The 21,474-nt window shown below is 40.5% G+C and overlaps 1 long non-coding RNA gene across 2 annotated transcripts in view; it reads right to left on the bottom strand.

Moving 5' to 3' along the window:
- The window catches only part of LOC147380249 (uncharacterized), a 145,181-nt gene extending 132,084 nt beyond the window's left edge, over positions 1-13,097 (bottom strand). For both annotated transcript variants that reach the window (XR_015135064.1, XR_015135066.1), the window contains exon 1: positions 13,007-13,097. This is a non-coding gene — a long non-coding RNA (uncharacterized LOC147380249). The remainder of the gene's footprint in view (positions 1-13,006) is intronic.
- Positions 13,098-21,474: the final 8,377 nt, after the last annotated feature.

Raw genomic sequence — 21,474 nt, 5'->3', positions numbered from 1 at the left:
GGTTTTGTGTGGACATAAATATTCCCTATTTGGTTTTAATGGTTTTTACTATGGAAGTATAGTTGATTTATAATATTAGTTTCAGGTTTACAACATAGTGATTCAATACTTTTATATATTACACTTCATTTAAACTTATAATAAAAGATTTGCTACATTCCCTGGGCTGTACAATAATATATCCTTATAGCTTATTTAATTTATACATAGTAGTTTGTATCTCTTAATTCCTTACCTTATCTTGCCCCTCCCTCCTTCCTTCTCCCCTACTGGTAACCACTAGTTTTGGTCTCAATCTATGTGAATCTGCCTCTGTTCTGTTCTATTTATTTCTTTATTCTTCAGATACCACATACAAGTGATAACATACAGTATTTATCTTCCTTTGTATGACTTACTTTATTAGGCATAATATTTTCCAGGCCCATCTACATTGGCGCAAACGGCAAAATTTCATTCTTTCTTATGGCTGAGAATTCCACTGTGTGTATCTCTACATACAGATTGGCTTCCCAGGTAGCACAGTGATAAGGAATCCACCTACCAATGCAGGAGAAGCAAGAGACATGGATTTGATCCCTGAGTCGGGAAGATCCCCTGGAGCAGGAAATGACAATCCACTCTAGTCTTCTTGCTTGGAAAACTCCATGGACAAAAAAGCCTGGCAGGCTGCAGTCCATGGGGTCGCAAAGAGTTGGACATGACTGAGCGACTGAGCATGCATGCACATACATACACATAGGACACATATTCTTCACTTATCTTTTGATAAAAACTTAGGGTGACTCCATATCTTGGCTGTAAATAATGCTGTTATGAACATTAGAATACACATATCTTTTTAAAGTGATTTCATTTTCTTTGGATATATACTTAGGCATGGAATTGCTGGATCATATAGCCTTGAGAGTCCCTTGGACTGCAAGGAGATCCAACCAGTCCATCCTAAAGAACATCAGTCCTGAATGTTCATTGGAAAAACTGATGCTGAAGCTGAAACTCCAATACTTTGGCCACCTGATGCAAAGAGCTGACTCATGTGAAAAAACCCTGATGCTGGGAAAGATTGAAGGTGGGAGGAGAAGGGGACGACAGAGGATGAGATGGTTGGATGGCATCACCAACTCAACGGACATGAGTTTGAATAAACTCTGGGAGTTGGTGATGAACAGGGAGGCCTAGTGTGCTACAGTCCATGGGTTTGCAAAGAGTCAGACACGACTGAGCGACTGAACTGAACTGATAGTAGTTCTATTTTTAGTTCTTTAAGGAATCTCCATACTGTTTTCCATAGTAGCTACACCAATATACATTCCCACCAACAGAGTATGAGCATTCTTGTCGTCACATCATTTCCAACATTTGTTATTAATATTTGCAGACTTTTTTGATAATAGCCATTTTGACAGGTGTGAGGTCATACCTCATTGAAGCTTTGATTTGAATTTAATTAGTGATATTGAACATCCTTTCCTGTGCCTGTTAGCCATCTGTATGTCTTCATTGGGAAAATGTCTACTCAACTCTTCTGCCATTTTTTCATTTGGATTGTTTGGGCTTTTTTTTTTTTTTCCTTGAGTTTCAGCTGTCTGTATATTTTGGATATTAAATCCTCATTGGCCACATCATTTCAAATATTTTCTGCAATTCCAGAGGTTATCCTTTCATCTTATCTATTACTTCCTTTTCAGTGTAAAAACTTTTAAGCTTAACTAGGTCCCGTTTGTTTATATTTACTTTTATTTCTTTCATCTTTGAAGACAAATCCAACAAAATACTGCTCCAATTTATGTCAGGGAGTGTTTCACCTATGTTCTCTTTTAGTTTTATGGTTTTAGGTCTTGTATTTAGGTCTTTAAACCATTTTGAGGACTTCCCTAGTGGTCCAGTGGTTAAGAATTAACCTGCAGGAAACAGGAGTTTGATCCCTGGTCCTGGAAGATTCCACATGCTGCAGGGCAGCTAAGACCATGCACCGCAACTACTGAGTGTGCTCTAGGGCCCACAAGTCACAACTACTGAGACCCACTCGCTCTACGGTCTATGCTCCACAGTAAGAGAAGCCACAGCCACAAGAAGCCCGTGCACGACAGACAGAGAGTAGCCCCTGCTCTCTGAACTGGAGAAAACCAGCATGCAGCAACAAAGACCCAGCACAGCTGAGAGTTATTCATTTTAAAAAAGATATTTCAAGTTTATCTTTGTGCACAGTGTGAGAAAACGTTCTTATCTCATTGTTTTATATGTAACTATCCACTTCCTAGCACTACTTGTTGAAGAGACTGCTTTTTTCCACCGCATATTCTCGCCTCCTTCGACACAGATTAAATGACTATAGGTGCATGAGTTTATCTGAGGGCTATTTTGATAGTAATTGCATTAAATCTGTAGATTATTTTGGATAGTATGGCCATTTTAACAACGTTATTTCTTCCAAGCCAAGAGCATGGGGTATCTTTCCACTATTTTGAGTTATCTTCAATTTTCTTTATCTATGTTTTATAGCTTTCAATGTATTCGTCTCTCATCCCTTTGGTTAAGTTTATTCCAAGGTATTTTTTATGCTTTTTTTTTTAAGTTTCTCTTCATGATATTTAATTATCAATGTATAGAAACAATAGATTTCTGTATATTAATTTTATATCCTGCAGGCTGGCTGAATTTATTTATTAGTTCCAATAGCTTTTCAGTTATAGAGTTCTCTATATAGAGAGTATCATGTCATCTGAAAATAGTGACAGTTTTACCTCTTCCCTTCCAATTTGGATACCTTTTACTTCTTTTTCTTGTCTACTATAGCTAGGACTTCTTGTGCTAATTTAAAAAGAAGTGCTGAGAGTGTATAACCTTGTCTTTATTTTGGAGGAAAATCTTTCAGTTTACACTATGGAGCATAATGTCAACTGTGGGTTTTTCATAAATGGCCTTTATTATGTTGAGATATATTCTCTCTAAACCAACTTCAGTGAGAGTTTTTACCATGAATGGATGTTGAATTTTGTCAAATGCTTTTTTCTCCACCTATTGAAATTATCAGGTGATTTTTATCCATCTTTTTGCCAATGTGGTGTATTACATTAATTGACTTGTGGATATTGAACCATCCTTGTATCCCTGGAATAAGTCCCACTTGATCATAATGTATGACACTTTTTTGTATAATGTTGAATTCAATTTGCTAATACTTTGTTGAAAATTTTTGCCTCTATACTCATTAGAGATATTGGCTTGTAACTTGCCTTTGTTGTGGTATCTTTGTCTGATTTTGGTATCAGGGTAATAGTGGCTTTGTAGAATGAATTTGAGAGTATTCCTCCTCTTCAGTTTTTTGGGATCATTTGAGGAGGATAGCTCTTCTCTTTATATGTTTGGTAGAATTCCCCTGGGAAGCACTCCAATCCTGGACTTTCAATTGCTGAGAATTATGTTTTAATAAATTAAATTTCAGTATTAGTGATTAGCCTGTTCATTCTGTCTATTTTTCCCAATTCAATCTTGGAAGATTTATGTTCCTAGGTTCATAAATCATCTTCTAGGTTGTCCAATTTTGGGCACATAACTGTTTGTGGTATCCCCTTCTATTTTTTCTACCTCTGTGATATTGGTTATTTCTTCTCTTTCATTTCTTATTTTATTTGGGTCCTCTATTCTTGATGAGACCTGGCTAAAGACTTATCAATTTATTAAAAAAAAAACACACAGCTTTTGCTTTCATTGATCTTTCCTATTTTTCTTTTGGTCTCTAAATTATTTATTTCCTCCCTGATCCTGGAATGTGAAGTCAAGTGGGCCTTAGGAAGGATCACCATGAACAAAGCTAGTAGAAGTGATGGAATTCCAGTTGAGCTATTTCAAATCCTAAAAGATGATGTTGTGAAAGTGCTACACTCAATATGTAAGCAAATTTGGAAATTTCAGCAGTGGCTACAGGACTGGAAAAGGTCAGTTTTCATTCCAATCCCAAAGAAAGGCAATGCCAAAGAATGCTCAAACTACTGCACAGTTGCACTCATCTCACATTAGTAAAGTAATGCTCAAAATTCTCCAAGCCAGTGATCTAAAAGTCTACAAGCAATAAATGCTGGAGAGGGTGTGGAGAAAAGGGAACCCTCTTACACTGTTGGCGGGAATGCAAACTAGTACAGCCACTATGGAGAACAGTGTGGAGATTCCTTAAAAAACTGGAAATAGAACTGCCATACGACCCAGCAATCCCACTGCTGGGTATACACACTGAGGAAACCAGAACGGAAAGAGACACATGTACCCCAGTGTTCATCGCAGCACTGTTTATAATAGCCAGGACATGGAAGCAACCTAGATGTCCATCAGCAGATGAATGGATAAGAAAGCTGTGGTACATATACACAATGGAGTATTACTTAGCCATTAAAAAGAATACATTTGAATCAGTTCTAATGAGGTGGATGAAACTGGAGCCTATTATACAGAGTGAAGTAAGCCAGAAAGAAAAACACCAATACAGTATACTAACACATATATATGGAATTTAGAAAGATGGTAATGATAACCCTGTACGCGAGACAGCAAAAGAGACACAGAAGTATGGAACAGTCTTTTGGATTCTGTGGGAGAGGGAGAGGGTAGGATGATTTGGGAGAATGGCATTGAAACATGTATAATATCATATATGAAACGAATCACCAGTCCAGGTTCGATGCATAATACTGAATGCTTGGGGCTGGTGCACTGGGATGACCCAGAGGGATGGTACGGGGAGGGAAGAGGAAGGGGGGTTCAGGATGGGGAACACGTGTATACCTGTGGCAGATTCATGTTGATGTATGGCAAAACCAATACAATATTGTAAAGTAATTAACCTCCAATTAAAATAAATAAATTTATATTAAAAAAAAAATTCTCCAAGCCAGGCTTCAACAGTATGTGAACTGTGAACTTCCAGATGTTCAAGCTGGCTTTAGAAAAGGCACAGAAACCAGAGATCAAATTGCCAACATCTGCTGGATCATTGAAAAAGCAAGAGAGTTCCAGAAAAACATCTATTTCTGCTTTATTGACTATGCCAAAGCCTTTGACTGTGTGGATCACAACAAACTGTGGAAAGTTCTGAAAGAGATGGGAATATCAGACCACCTGACCTGCCTCTTGAGAAACCTGTATGCAGGTCAGGAAGCAACAGTTAGAACTGGACATGGAACAGCAGACTGGTTCCAAATAGGAAAAGGAATACATCAAGGCTGTATACTGTCACCCTGCTTATTTAACTTATATGCAGAATACATCATGAGAAACGCTGGGCTGGAGGAAGCCCAAGCTGGAATCAAGATTTCTGGGAGAAATATCAATAACCTCAGATATGCAGATGACACCACCCTTATGGCAGAAAGTGAAGAAGAACTAAAGAGCCTCTTGATGAAAGTGAAAGTGGAGAGTGAAAAAGTTGGCTTAAAGCTCAACATTCAGAAAATGAAGATCATGGCATCTGGTCCCATCACTTCATGGCAAATAAATGGGGAAACAGTGGAAACAGTGGCTGACTTTATCTGGGGGGGCTCCAAAACCACTGAAGATGGTGACTGCAGCCATGAAATTAAAGACGCTTGCTCCTTGGAAGGAAACTTATAACCAACCTAGACAGCATATTAAAAAGTAGAGACACTACTTTGTCAACAAAGGTCCGTCTAGTCAAACCTATAGTTTTTCCAGTAGTCACATATGGATGTGAGAGTTGGACTATAAAGAAAGCTGAGTGCGGAAGAATTGATGTTTTTGAACTGTGGTGTTGGAGAAGACTCTTGAGAGTCCCTTGGACTTCAAGTAGATCAACCAGTCAATCCTAAAGGGAATCAGTCCTGAATATTCACTGGAAGGACTGATGCCGAAACTAAAGCTCCAATACTTTGTCCACCTGATACTAGGAGCTGACTCATTTGAAAAGACCCTGATGCTGGTAAAGATTGAGGGCAGGAGGAGAAGGGGACGACAGAGGATAAGATGGCTGGATGGCATCACCGACTCAATGGACATGGGTTTGGGCAGACTCCGGGAGTTGGTGATGGACAGGGAGGCTGGGCGTGCTGCAGTTCAGAGGGTCGCAAAGAGTCAGATACGACTGAGCGACTGAACTGATCTTTATTATTTCCCTCTCTCTGCTGAATTTGGTTCTTGATTGTTTTTCTTTTTCTAATTTCTTTACTTGATGGTTAGGTTGTTTATCTGAGTTTTTTTCTTGTTGCTTGAGGTAGGCCTGTTTTTTATAAACTTCCCTTTTACATCTGCTTTTGCTGTGTCCCATAAATTTTGGAAAGTTATGTTTTTATTTTCATTTGTCTCAAGTATTTTCTGATTTCCACTTTGACGTCCTGGTTTTTAAGCAGCATGTGGCTTAGCCCCCATGTATTTGTTTTCCCCATTTTTCTTTCTGTATTTGATTTCTAACTTTATACTGGTCATGGGAAACAAGTCAGAGTTTTGTGCAATTTCAATCTCCTTCTGTTACTGAGTTCAAGCTTGTAACACTTACCACCCAACAAGCCAATAAATCAACATATAAGCTGTTGGAGCAAGGAATAGCAACTTTACTTGAAAATCCAGCAAACTGAAAAGAGGTGGGCTTGTGCCTCAAAGAAATATCTTGCCTGAGTTAGAATGCAGACTTCTTTTATACTAAAAGGGGAGAGAGTAAAGTCAAGCATTTCCTGGTTCCAATGAGGTTCTGGAGGGACTGTGTTCATTTTTCCTCCCTCAGTCATTCACAGGAGGGCCTCGCCAGGATGTTTCTTGTGAGCTAAACAACAGTATTTTAGCATAATGCTCATTACCTGGGAGGCAGGTTTCCCAGAAATGAGCCATTATGTATAAATTAAGCTTTATAGGCAACATCCCTTTAGTGATTATCTTGTAATAAAATATAAAAGGTTTTTCCGTATAATACTTCTTCTGCCTTGTTTGAAATGTTAGCATGTATGTGCATGCTCTTCACGAGCAGAGTCTAGTTTTCTTACAGCATCACTATCATTCCCACTGGTTTTCAAACTAGCAAAGGGGACTCATCCTCCAGGAACTGGACCCCAGGGCTGGGGCAATCAATATGTGGTTCAAACCACTCACTCTTCAGGGAGGATCTCCAAGCTTGTGTTATCCCACTCCTCCCAGGGGCACAGATGCTTTCTTCCCTTCCTACATAATTCCATGTGGATGTATCTTCAGAGCTGGTTGTATAAGAGTCTTCCCGACAGTCTTCAGCTTGTCTGCAGTGAGGATTGCTCCACATGCAGATGTATTTTTGATGTGTTCAGTGGGGGGAGGTGAACTCCACATCCTCCTACTCTGCCATCTTGATCCACTCAACTGTGTTTTTATTGTTATATCTTTCAGATGAATTCAAAGGTAAGGCTGAAGGTAGAGAATGAGAGCAAATGGGAGGAAGGGAAAAAAAATTTTAAGTAGACAATAGGGCAAAGGGAGAAAAGGAAAAATTGTAAAGAAAAAAAGTTTAAAAATAGTTATCTTGATTTCTTAGGAAAAGATGCACTTTTATACCATGGCCAAGATTGTGGGCACAAGTTTCATAGATACATGGTAAGGATCTGAGGGATTCTAGGAAGGCCCACTTGCCCAGATATGCTTCATCTATTTGCCAGAGCATCCATGATGCTCTACTGAAAATTCACAGCCTTTAATTTCAAAGATTTATTGACCATGATTAAACCTTTGTCAAAGTGCCAGTATGCTGTAAGGACTAATGTTGAGACATTATCAAAGAATAGCTTTCAGCAGCATTCCCAACAGGTGTTTGATGCATGAGAAAGGAATTCCATGCTCAAATAAGGTCAAAAAGCACTAAATATTATTTTTCTTTCATATTGAGTCACAATATATATTAGCATATGACAAGCTGTAGAAAGAGCTACAAATAGGGAAAAAAAAGAAACTTAAACTTTTTAAAATTCAGCAATTCCAAAACTCATCTGACATTGAGATTCTTCTGGCAGCTATGAGGGTTAATAAAAACAGCTGGCTGAATGCAAGACACCAAAAATTAAACAAAAAAGATTGGGGCCAAAAAGCAGTGCTCAGATGATGAAGAGAATGCTGACAGTGAGTATGGACTCTTCCCAAGGAGAGACTGAGTGTATTCAACCCTTTTCCTTGGATGCAAGCATCTGCTGGATACAATTCATTTGGTATAGACAGCTTTCATTTTGTTGGCAATGAGTGGTCAGTCCTTTGAGAATCATTTCCCTCGGGGTGTATTTTAAGATAATATCACTATTATCTAAAGATAAGACAAGAGACAGTCATATCAATTTAAGGCGTTGTCTACTGCCTCATTTGGTGTCCTTTATATAAAGCACCACATTGAAAAAGTTTTTCAGAACTTAGTGCTAAAAACAATTCTGCCTTCCCTAAGAAACTGAGATACTTCCTCCTTCCCAAAAAAGGCTCTTGGGTCTTGCTATTTGTTTTGATTACCAGCAAGATGACATCAGATCAGATTAGATCAGTCGCTCAGTCGTGTCCGACTCTTTGTGACCCCATGAATCGCAGCACGCCAGGCCTCCCTGTCCATCACCAACTCCCAGAGTTCACTGAGACTCACGTCCATTGAGTCAGTGATGCCATCCAGCCATCTCATCCTCTGTCATCCCCTTCTCCTCCTGCCCCCAATCCCTCCCAGCATCAGAGTCTTTTCCAATGACTCAACTCTTCGCATGAGGTGCCCAAAGTACTGGAGTTTCAGCTTTAGTATCATTCCTTCCAAAGAAATCCCAGGGCTGATCTCCTTCAGGATGGACTGGTCGGATCTCCTTATAGTCCAAGGGACTCTCAAGAGTCTTCTCCAACACCACAGTTCAAAAGCATCAATTCTTCAGCACTCAGCCTTTTTCACAGTCCAACTCTCACATCCATACATGACCACAGGAAAAACCATAGCCTTGAGTAGACAAACCTTTGTTGGCAAAGTAATGTCTCTGCTTTTGAATACGCTATCTAGGTTGGTCATAACTTTCCTTCCAAGGAGTAAGCGTCTTTTAATTTCATGGCTGCAGTCACCATCTGTAGTGATTTTGGAGCCCAGAAAAATAAAGTCTGACACTGTTTCCACTGTTTCCCCATCTATTTCCCATGAAGTGGTGGGACCGGATGCCATGATCTTCGTTTTCTGAATGTTGAGCTTTAAGCCAACTTTTTCCCTCTCCACTTTCACTTTCATCAAGAGGCTTTGTAGTTCCTCTTCACTTTCTGCCATAAGGGTGGTGTCATCTGCATATCTGAGGTTATTGATATTTCTCCCAGCAATCTTGATTCCAGCTTGTGTTTCTTCCAGTCCAGCATTTCTCATGATGTACTCTGCATATAAGTTAAATAAACAGGGTGACAATATACAGCCTTGACGAACTCCTTTTCCTATTTGGAACCAGTCTGCTGTTCCATGTCCAGTTCTAACTGTTGCTTCCTGACCTGCATACAAATTTCTCAAGAGGCAGATCAGGTGGTCTGGTATTCCCATCTCTTTCAGAATTTTCCACAGTTTATTGTGATCCACACAGTCAAAGGCTTTGGCATAGTCAATAAAGCAGAAATAGATGTTTTTCTGGAACTCTCTTGCTTTTTTCATGATCCAGCCGATGTTGGCAATTTGATCTCTGGTTCCTCTACCTTTTCTAAAACCAGCTTGAACATCAGGAGGATCACAGTTCACATATTGCTGAAGCCTGGCTTGGAGAATTTTGAGCATTACTTTACTAGCGTGTGAGATGAGTGCAATTGTGCGGTAGTTTGAGCACTCTTTGGCATTGCCTTTCTTTGGGATTGGAATGAAAACTGACCTCTTCCAGTCCTGTGGCCACTGCTGAGTTTTCCAAATTTGCTGGCATATTGACTGGAATGGGTGAATTTAACTCAGATGACCATTATATCTACTACTGCAGGCAGAAATCCCTCAGAAGAAATGGAGTAGCCATCATGGTCAACAAAAGAGTCCAAAATGCAGTACTTGGATGGAATCTCAAAACGACAGAATGATCTCTTTTCGTTTCCAAGGCAAACCATTCAATATCACAGTAATCCAAGTCTATGCCCCAACCAGTAACCCTGAAGAAGCTGAAGTTGAATGGTTCTATGAAGACCTATAAGACCTTTTAGAACACACACCCAAAAAAGATGTCCTTTTCATTATAGGGGACTGGAATGCAAAAGTAGGAAGTCAAGAAACACCTGGAGTAACAGGCAAATTTGGCCTTGGAATACGGAATGAAGCAGGGAAAAGACTAATAGAGTTTTGCCAAGAAAATGCACTGGTCATAACAAACACCCTCTTCCAACAACACAAGAGAAGACTCTATACATGGACATCACCAGATGGTCAACACCAAAATCAGATTGATTGTATTCTTTGCAGCCAAAGATGGAGAAGCTCTATACAGTCAGCAAAAACAAGACCAGGAGCTGACTGTGGCTCAGACCATGAACTCCTTATTGCCAAATTCAGACTTAAATTGAAGAAAGTAGGGAAAACCACTAGACCATTCAGGTATGACCTAAATCAAATTCCTTATGATTATACAGTGGAAGTGAGAAATAGATTTAAGGGCTTAGATCTGATAGATAGAGTGCCTGATGAACTATGGAATGAGGTTCATGACATTGTACAGGAGACAGGGATCAAGACCATTCCCATAGAAAAGAAATGCAAAAAAGCAAAATGGCTGTCTGGGGAGGCTTTACAAATAGCTGTGAAAAGAAGAGAAGCGAAAAGCAAAGGAGAAAAGGAAAGATATAAACATCTGAATTCAGAGTTCCAAAGAATAGCAAGAAGAGATAAGAAAGCCTTCTTCAGCGATCAATGCAAAGAAATAGAGGAAAACAACAGAATGGGAAAGACTGGGGATCTCTTCAAGAAAATCAGAGATACCAAAGGAACATTTCATGCCAAGATGAGCTCAATAAAGGACAGAAATGGTATGGACCTAACAGAAGCAGAAGATATTAAGAAGAGATGGCAAGAATACACACAAGAACTATACAAAAAAGATCTTCACGACCCATATAATCATGATGGTGTGATCACTGACCTACAGCCAGACATCCTGGAATGTGAAGTCAAGTGGGCCTTAGAAAGCATCACTATGAACAAAGCTAGTGGAGGTGATGGAATTCCAGTTGATTACCAGCAAACCCAAAGCCAAATGTCAGAGCAAATCTAACAGCCACATGGCCTGGATGTTTGGGATCTTCTTCCTGTTCTTATTGATGTCTCCTCTACTCATGACTCTCTCTTTCTCATTTCCTATTAGTTTATTGCCTCTGCTTGTTATAAACCACCACAGGCCAATTTGGGAATACAAGAGGGGACAAGAGAGAAGATGGAAACATAAAGAGAGACAGAAATGACCAGCTCCTGTAAGATCTATATGGAACACAACACCAGTACCTCACATGGAGTCTGAAATATTGTTAATGCCTAATTCTTTTTAATATTTTTAAGTGAAAAAGTATTCCCAGGTAATATTTGCCCCATCAAGATATTCAGAAAGATATGTTTCTTGCTGAAAGATATGTCAAGGATACTGAGCATGAGTTAGGCTGCCATCTCCCACCAGTGCTTGGGTGGAAGAAATTCTACTAAAGGTGGCTTGAGAAATAACTCTGGAGTGGCAGTGAGAACATGCCAGCAATAAGCCAGAGAACCTGGCAGGTAACATCCATGGCAGACTCCCCTATGTATCTGCAGAGGGGTTAGAGTGAGTTCACTTCTTCTGCTGAAAACAGGGTGATCTGCAAATAAGAGAAGGTTAGCATAAAGCATGATTTACAGAGGAGTAGACACATAGAGACACACACACAGAGCTAGTATGTCTAGATGAGGGCGTGAACCTGGAGGAAAAACCCCATACTGTCTATTCAGAATGCATTTTGTAATAAAGAGAAATTGCAGGACAAGCATTTGTGTTCCAAAGGGCTCAAAAACATGTCAGCATACAGTTGACTGGTCATATTACAGGAATGACATTTGGACACAGCTCCTGAAAAACAATGCCAACTTTATTATCCAATAATAAGCTGAACCAAAGGTATTTTAATGCATAACTTGAGGTTAAAACCCCTCCCCACCTCACTCCTGAGAGATTAGAGGGCAGAGAGTAAGAATACAAGAATCTATAGAGTTGGGGAAGCTTTGACAAGGAGTGCTGATTCTGATTATGGTTTCACAAAGGCCTAATTACAGCCTGGTCTGAAGGGCTCCCATCTGTGGCACCTTGTAGGGTAACCATTCTGAGGAACCTATTGGAGGGGAGGTAGTGGTAGCACTAGTTCTTGAATAATTTTCCCACAGGAAACTATATTGATTATTCATTCCAACAACACAGAGAGATTTCCACGTCCTGCCACTACACCCAGGTGTGTGTGTGTGTGTGTGTGTGTGTGTGTATCCGCATGCACACACGCAGGCTCAGTTGTGTCTGACTCTTTGAGACCCCATGGACTGTAGCCCTTCAGGCTCTCTGTCCGTGGGATTTCCCAAGAAAGAATACCTGAGTGGGTTACCAGTTCCTTCTGCACTGGTTCAACCCAGGGGTCGAATCCATGTCTCCAGCATTGCAGGAGGATTCTTTACCACTGAGCCACCTGAGAAGTCCACAACTGGGGGTATATGAAGTCAAATAAAACATGGACCCTGCCCTAAAGAGGTGAGTTAAGTGTCCCAAAGTCCTGATCTTTTTTTTCTTATACGTTGACCTTTAGTCTCCAAAATCCTTGCCCTTCCGAGGCAGGGAGAAGGTGATGTATGCAGCTGAAAGGAGTGCTGCTCTTGTAATGAGTATGCTTGCTCTGGGCTCTTTATTTCTCTTGTACTTGCTCTGAAAGCTGAACTGAAGAGCCTCAGCAGTTCATCATGATATACAAGCATATACCACTGACTATGTGTGAAAGTCACTCAGTTGTACCACTGCCGATAATTCTGTGCTATTTGGAGCTAATCAGAGAATGGGGGAAGAGCAGGAAGGAGAATGCTTACCTTTCAAAATAGGAGTTTTTCAAAGGAACTTCTGGCTGTCTAGGGCATTAGGTCTCATCTGCCTCTCATGTCGTCCTATTTCCCTTCTCCTATTGAAAACAAAATTTCATTTAGTTCTACCCTTGCCATCTTTGTTTATCTCCCATCCACTCCTCTGCTCACTGCGCTCCTCACTCCACCAAAACCATCTCACTAACATCCAGATCGCCTCCATGTCAAGAAATCTGAAGAACAATTTCCAGTTCTGTTACCCAAGCTCTCAGATGACATCTGGCCATGTCATCCTCTTAAAACCCTCGTGTTCCTTGACCTATAGTAGTGCTGGGCTGGATGAGTTACAAACTGGAATCAAGATTGCCAGGAGAAATATCAACAACCTCAGATATTCAGATGATACCACTCTAATGGCAGAAAGTGAAGAACTAAAGAGCCTCTTGATGAGGGTAAAGGAGAAAAGTGAAAAAGCCAGCTTAAAACTCAGCATTCAAAAAACTAAGATCATGGCATCTGGTCCCATCACCATTTGGCAAATAGAAGGGGGAAAGGCAGAAGCAGTGACAGATTTTCTCTTCTTGGGCTCTAAAATCACTATGGATGGTGATGGCAGCCATGAAATTAGAAAGACAATTGCTTCTTGGCAGGAAAGCTGTGACAAACCTAGACAGTGTGTTAAAAAGCAAAGACATCACTTTGCCAACAAAGGTCCATATAGTCGAGGCTATGGTCTTTCCAGTTGTCATGTATGGACGTAAAGGCTGGACCATGAAGAAGGTAGAGCGCTGAAGAATTGATGCTTTCCAGCTGTGGTGCTGGAGAAAATTCTTGAGAGTCCCTTGGACTGCAAAGAGATCAACCAGTCGATCTTAAAGGAAATCGACCCTGAATACTCTTTGGAAGGACTGATGCTGAAGCTCCAATACTTTGGCCACCTGATGCTAACAGCTGAGTCACTGGAAAAGACCCTGATGCTGGGAAAGATTGAAGGCTTCAAGAAGGAGAAGAGGGCATCAGAGGATGAGATGGTTGGACGGCATCACCGATTCAATAGACATGAACTTGGGCAAACACCAGGAGATGGTGAGGAACAGGGAAGCCTGGATTGCTGCAGTCCGTGAGGGTTCGGAAAGTCAGACATGACTTGGCAACTGAACAACAGCCACTCCTAGAACATTCTTCTCATTGTCTTCTCTTGGTTCCTTTTCTGTCTTTACCTGACAATTCTACATGGGATTTCCTCAGGAAAATATTCCAGGCACTCTTTCAATTCCACCCTCCATTCTCACACAGGACCAGGAGCTGAAGGGGAATGGCACCCACAGAAGCTTTGCATCCTGCATGGATTCACATGAGAACGAGTTCATGCTGAGAGTTCATATTTCTGGCTGAGAGCTTCTTTTCTTAATACAGATCCACATGCCTACAACTTATGCAACATCGCTATATATTTATTTTACAGATAACTCATTACTTAATGGGTTTCCCTAGTGGCTCAGTGGCAAAGAATCTGCCTGACAATGCAGGAGATGCAGGTTTGATCTCTGGGTCAAAAAAAAATCCCCTGGAGAAGAAAATGGCAACCCACTCCAGTATTCTTGCCTGGGAAATCCTGCAGACAGAGGAGCCTGGCAGGCTACAGTCTATGAGGTTGCAGAAGAATCTAAACAACAAAACTACTTAATATATACAAAACTGAACTTGAGACCTACTACTCCTGCAGTATGCTATCTCACAGACAGAAACCTAGGAGCTTTCTTTGATACCTTGGTCTCCACTACTTCTCATATCCAATCACCAACTAAAGGCTTCCAATTCCATCTTCAAAACATATATTGAATCACATCCACTTCTCTTCACCCCAAAGCCATCACCGAAGGCCAAGTCTGCAAATGAACCCTCACTTGGACCAGGATGACATCTTTTTAAATTATCTTCCTTAATTACTTCCTCCCTTCCACTAGTCCACTCTTCACATGACAGCCAGAGTATGCTTTTGTAAGTGTGAAAACAAGCATGAGTTCCATACAGTCAAGATTTCAAATGTACAGAGATGTAACATCTTTTAGGGCTCTGAAAATGAACTTCGTCCTAAAGTCACAAATATACTTAGAAGTAGAAAACTGAATCTTGGAAAAGCAAGGTGCATGATATCACTTGAGTTAAATACTCCAATTCAACCAGCCAACCACTACAAGATCCCCCTCAGGATTCTCCAAACTGTCTTCCTTCCACTTGAGGATAATCCATGATCTTGTGATGACTACATAATATCCTAGCCTTGGGAGAATGAGGCATAAGGTAACTTTTCCATAATCATCCTTTATCCTTAGGGACCTCTGTTGAAACTGACCTCATCTTGACTGACCCCACCAATGCTGTCCTCTGTGCTTCCACAGCTGCTAAAAACTAAGTCTTCTACATATATCAACTCACTTAACTCACAATGCCTTGGGTCTGTCATCTCTTAGCACTTTGTGCTCCCTAATCTGCCTCAGAAAACCAAGGGCCTTTGTGGCTTTTTCCACATCATACTGCATGTGCTTTCTGAACTCTTTCAGTCTACCCTTAAGCCCATTCAGCCCAACATCTCACTAATCCCTGCCCTTCTGTACTCCAGTGCTATGGTGGGCATGAGACTTCTCTCTGACCATTGTAGCAACCCCACACTACTCCCAGGAAAGCAAGATATGGGCTCCCTCTGCTCTCAGATTCACGGGTAGGTTTGACATTCCTACAATTCCCCCAACACTACTCCCATCAACGTCTAAAACTTGAAAGGAGGGTGTCTCAACCCTTTCTTAGAAATCCACACCAGATGTTAACTCTCTTGCTCCCTCATCTCAATTCTAAAGCTCCACTCACCTGCCAAAAGTGTTCAAAGAACTTCTCTGTATGTCAGAGGAATCAGGCCTGAATCTTCTCTCTTATTTGTGGATAAATGTTATATATTATTTCTTCAGGCTCTGACAAAGAGTAAATAGAATTTACTGATGATGATAATCCTGCTTTGGAGAGATCCATAAAAACTTTTCTGGCTCAAGAATTAGGCTTTTCAATGAAAATTTAGGCTTTCAACTACCTCAATAAAGACGAAAAGAATAAAACAGGCTTTTTAAGAGTCTTATCTGCTATGGGTTTCAAATAGTCAACTGACTTCTTTTTCTAGATCTGTTCTTCCTCTTAGCTAACGGATGCCACTGCCTGAAATGGTAAAGACTGTGGAATACTGAGGGGGAAAAAAAATGTGAGAAAGGGAAAAAAAAAAAAACCTGTTTCTAAAAACCTCCAAATTTTATCCTGAAATAAATGCATTCATGCCCTCTTGAAACTCTCTCTTTTCTTGAGAGATAATTAAGTTTAGGATATACAACGTGTTGATTTGATACCTTTAGATACTGCATTATGATTACCATCATAGCATTAGTTAACAGCGCCACCACATCACATAACTATTTCACTTTATGGTGAGAGTATTTAAGGTCTAGTCTCTTAGCAATTTTGTAAGTTTATAATATAGTACTGACTATAATCACTGTGCTGTGCAATAGATCTCCAGGACTTATTTATCTACTAGTTTTGTGGTTTTTTTGGCTGTGCTGGGTCTTTGTTATGGGGCATGTGCCTTTTTTGTTGCAGTGCACAGGCTTCTCTTGCAGTGCTTATGGCATGTGGGATCTTAGTTCCCCAACCAGGGATCAAACCTGCATCCCCTGCATCGGAAGGTGGACCCTTAACCACTGGACCACCAAAGAAGTCCTATCTACTAGTTTCAAGTTTTTACCCTTAGACAACATCTCCCCAGTTCCCCCAAACCCCCAACCCCTGATAACCACCATTCTATCCTGTTTCTATGAGTTCAGCTTTTTAAAGGAACTTTAATTGATGCATGACTTACACACAGAAGAGCAAACAAAAGCAAACAAATCGTGAAGGTACAGCTTGATGAATTTTTACCAAAAAAAAACATATAACCTTGTGACAGCAACAGATCAGGAAGTAAAACATAACTAGACCAGGTACTGTATATCACACCTATACCCTCAAACAACCTACAGTCCATAGGATCACAAAAAGTCAGACACGACTGAGTGACTAACTAATTATACCCTCAAAAAGAAACTACCATCCTGACTTCCAACACCAGCCACTAACTTTCGCAGTTTTTGAACTTCAATGGAATCACACACTGCATTTGTGCTTGGATTCCTTCCCTCAAAATCATATACGTGACATTCATTCTACAGCTTTGCACATGGCAGTAGCTTATTCAAAGGCATTGCCTTGTAAATTTTAATTGCATGACTACACCACAATTTATTCATCCACTCTATTGCTGATGAACATTTTGGCTGTGCCCAGTTTACAGGACTACTGTGAACAAGTAGATAAGAACATTCATATACATACCTTTTGGTGCACATACTATATACATTTCTATTGATATACACCTAGAAACAGTATTACTAATTCATAGGCTTACACACTTAGCTGTATAATAGATGTTGACAATTTTTTGAAGTGGTTGCACCAATTTAATTCTCATTAATAACATCTGAAAATTACAATTGTTCTGTATTTTCACCCATACTTAGAATTGGCAGTCTTTTTAATTATAGCTGTTTTCGTGAATATACGGTGATATCATGTTAAAATTTGCATTGCCCTAAGGACTTAGGCTGGAGAAGGCAATGGCAACCCATTCCTGTATCCTTGCCTGGAAAATCCCATGGATGGAGGAGCCTGGTAGGCTGCAGTCCATGGGGTCACTAAGAGTCGGACATGACTGAGCGACTTCACTTTCACTTTTCACTTTCATGCATTGGAGAAGGAAATGGCAACCCACTCCAGTGTTCTTGCCTGGAGAATCCCAGGGACGGGGGAGCCTGGTGGGCTGCCATCTATGGGGTCGCACAGAGTTGGACACGACTGAAGCAACTTAGCAGCAGCAGCAGCAAGGACTTAGGCAACTTTTCATGTGACTGCTTTCCATCTGTTTTGTCCACCCTGGTAACTGAAAATTCTACTAAAATTTTACAGAGTAGAAATTTCATAGGGGCAGTTAAATAAAGAGAAAGGAAAAAAGGGAGCTAGGGAGACAAAAGACATTTTAGACTGGTCATTGCATATGATCCCTATTTCTCTTGGAATACAGCATAAATATGAACTATTTAGTTCTGCATTAACTGGCTTCTACTTGTCTTACTAGGTGTGTCATATACTTCTCTCCCCTCTTTCTCATGCTCTACATGTTGACATCTCAGCTCAGATGCACTAAGTTCTCTCCAGATCTAGGGCCTTTGCTCATACTTGACTGCTGTATCCTCTTGTTATACTTTTGTCTCGATTTCTAACCACCTCCCCTCACTTATCATCCCATTAGGTCTTAGCTAAAATATGACTTCTTCAAAGAAGACTTTTCCAAACTAGCTGCAATCACCATCTTTTAAGCTCCAATAGACAATTCTTTTCATTTATGTCTTTCATAATGGAGGTAAATGCTATTTAACATACAGATCTATACTCTAAGCCCTATGAGGAAAGAGACTCTGTCTGTCATGTTCATGGCAGGATTATCAGCCATAGTACAGTATTCAGTTCATGAGAACCCCTTAGTAATCCTGTTTTATTTTGTTTTGCTTAACTCAGTAACCTCCCAGTCTAAATTTACTCCTTGCCTTTAACAGGGTTTCTTCCCTAGAAGTTGATGTCAGCAGAGTCTCTTAACTTGGTGGTTCTCTCTGCCTACCCTCTATTCAAAGGCAAACCCATCTATTTACATGGATTTAACTAGCTATATGCTATGACTTAAAAATATATTTCTTTCATGCTATGACTTAAAAACATATTTCTGACACGTTTATCACAAGCTTCAGATTTGTATATCTAATTGCCTCCTAAGTATTTCCAACTAGATGTTATACAGATACTTCAAACTCAGCATGTTCCAACCAAGCTCATTTTTTTCCCACTCCCCCACTCCCACACCTACCTATTCCTCCTACTCTTAACTTTTACAGTCTCAGTTAATGGTGCCATCATCCACCTAGTTTCCTAAAGCAGAAATCTAGTAGTCATTCTAAACTCCTGTCTACCCACACCTTTTCATTCACTATCTAATTATTCCTCCCACATCATTCTATAATCTTCTTCCCATTCCTACTACTACTGCCTAATCAGGTTTCCATTCTTTCTTACCTTGACTACTGACATAGCCTCCTGATAATAATAACTCTTTTTATCTCAATTTTGCCTTCCTTTGAAGCTTCCCCCATATAGAAGCCAGAATGACATACTTAAAATTTGATTTGCCTATGGAGTTTCTCTGCTTAAAGCTCTTAAAGGCTTTCCTCAGCCTTGTTATTCAGTTAACAGACTAGGCCATCTATAAGTTGACTCTTTTATTCACTTCCTCACGACTACCTTCTATAATCACCAATTTTCAATTACTATCAAACAGAGACGTTACCTTCATCTTTAGTTTCCCTCATGCTGTCCTCAAGCCTGAAATGTCACTCAGTTCTTACCCGTCCTTCAAGATTAGATTCTGGGAACATTTCTTCCAGGAAGCCCAAAGCTCTGGTTTGAACTGAGTTCACTCTGCTCTCCCACATCCCCCCGCCACCCTTGGCAAACCTCTCATTACCACATAACTTCTCATTACCACATAACTGCCTATTCATAGACAGTCTCTCCCACTAAACCATCAAGTCCTTGAGAACTGGCCCATTATAATGTCTGTTTTTGTGCCCCAGGATGTAGTGGACGGCCTGGCACACATTAGGTACCTAAAAATTGCTACGGCATTATAATGTTTGTGATCAGTTTGAATCTCTGTGGCAGAACCTTTTATCTATTTTTATCCTTTCTTTTATTCTGCTCAATTCCAATTTTATTCCTGGCGACTCTGCCCAGCTCAGTGATGACTTTTCTTAACTTCTCTTGCTAAGACAGAAGACCAATTGGAAACGGCTTTAAAAGAGGTTTACTCAATTGGGGAAAAGATGCTTTTGTCTTTTATTCATCCCCTCCTTTTGCCTGAAACATGTTCACAATGTCTAGAGTTCCAGGAGACATCATGTGTCCTTGAATGAAAATCCATACTGTAAAGATAGGAGTCTGGTAACCGAACGACCATGGAGCTTTCATACAAGCCTGAGATAACATTCTGTTAGACTTCTGTTACATGAGAGACTATGGTCCACACTTTGTTTAGCCTATCTGTGTCTTTGTTACTAGAAGCTTAATACAATAGGGGCAACTAGTTCTGAATAAAAGTTTCTTCTTAGAGTAATATCATATGGCATCCCTTTTATGTGGAATCTAAAAAGAAATGATACAAATGAACTTACTTACAAAACAGGAACAAACTCACAGACTTCAAGAAGGAGCTCATGGTTTCTGGGGCAGAGGGGGAAAAGAGCGGGGATGGATAGTTAGGGAATTCAGTTCAGTTCAGCTCAGTTCAGTCGCTCAGTCGTGTTCAACTCTCTGCGACCCCATGAGTTGCAGCACGCCAGGCCTCCCTGTCCATCACCAACTCCCGGAGTTCACTCAAACTCATGTCCATCGAGTCGGTGATGTCATCCAGCCATCTCATCCTCTGTCGTCCCCTTCTCCTCCTGCCCTCAATCCCTCCCAGCATCAGAGTCTTTTCCAATCAGTCAACTCTTCGCATGAGGTGGCCAAAGTACTGGAGTTTCAGCTTTATCAACAGTCCTTCCAATGAACACACAGGACTGATCTCCTTTAGAATGGACTGGTTGGATCTCCTTGCAGTCCAAGGGACTCTCAAGAGTCTTCTCCAACACCATAGTTCAAAAGCATCAATTCTTCGGTGCTCAATTTTCTTCACAGTCCAACTCTCAGATCCATACATGACCACTGGAAAAACCATAGCCTTGACTAGACGGACCCTTGTAGGCAAAGTAACGTCTCTGCTTTTGAATATGCTATCTAGGTTGGTCATAACTTTCCTTCCAAGGAGTAAGCGTCTTTTAATTTCATGGCTGCAATTACCATCTGCAGTGATTTTGGAGCCCCCCAAAATAAAGTCTGACACTGTTTCCATTGTTTCCCCATCTATTTCCCACGAAGTGATGGGACCAGATGCCATGATCTTAGTTTTCTGAATGTTGAGCTTTAAGCCAACTTTTTCACTCTCCTCTTTCACTTTCATCAAGAGGCTTTTTAGTTCCTTTTCACTTTCTGCCATAAGGGTGGTGTCATCTGCATATCTGAGGTTATTGATATTTCTCCCGGAAATCTTGAATCCAGCTTGTGCTTCTTCCAGTTAGGGAGTTGGGGATGGACATTATACAGACTGCTGTGTTAAAAATAGAGAACCAACAAGGACCACTGGAACTCTGCTCAATGTTATGCAGCAGCCAGGATGGGAGGGGAGTTTGGGGGAGAATTGATACGTGTATATGTATGACTGAGTCCCTTCCCTGTTCACCTGAAACTAACACAAC

The sequence above is a fragment of the Bos grunniens genome, chromosome 1 (genome assembly GCF_055505025.1).
Source record: "Bos grunniens cultivar Pamir isolate PY7600 chromosome 1, Bosgru_T2T1.0, whole genome shotgun sequence".
In the NCBI taxonomy this organism is placed as follows: Eukaryota; Metazoa; Chordata; class Mammalia; order Artiodactyla; family Bovidae; genus Bos; species Bos grunniens.
Note: the sequence above shows the minus strand (reverse complement) of the source record. Positions and strands in the feature narration are given on the sequence as shown.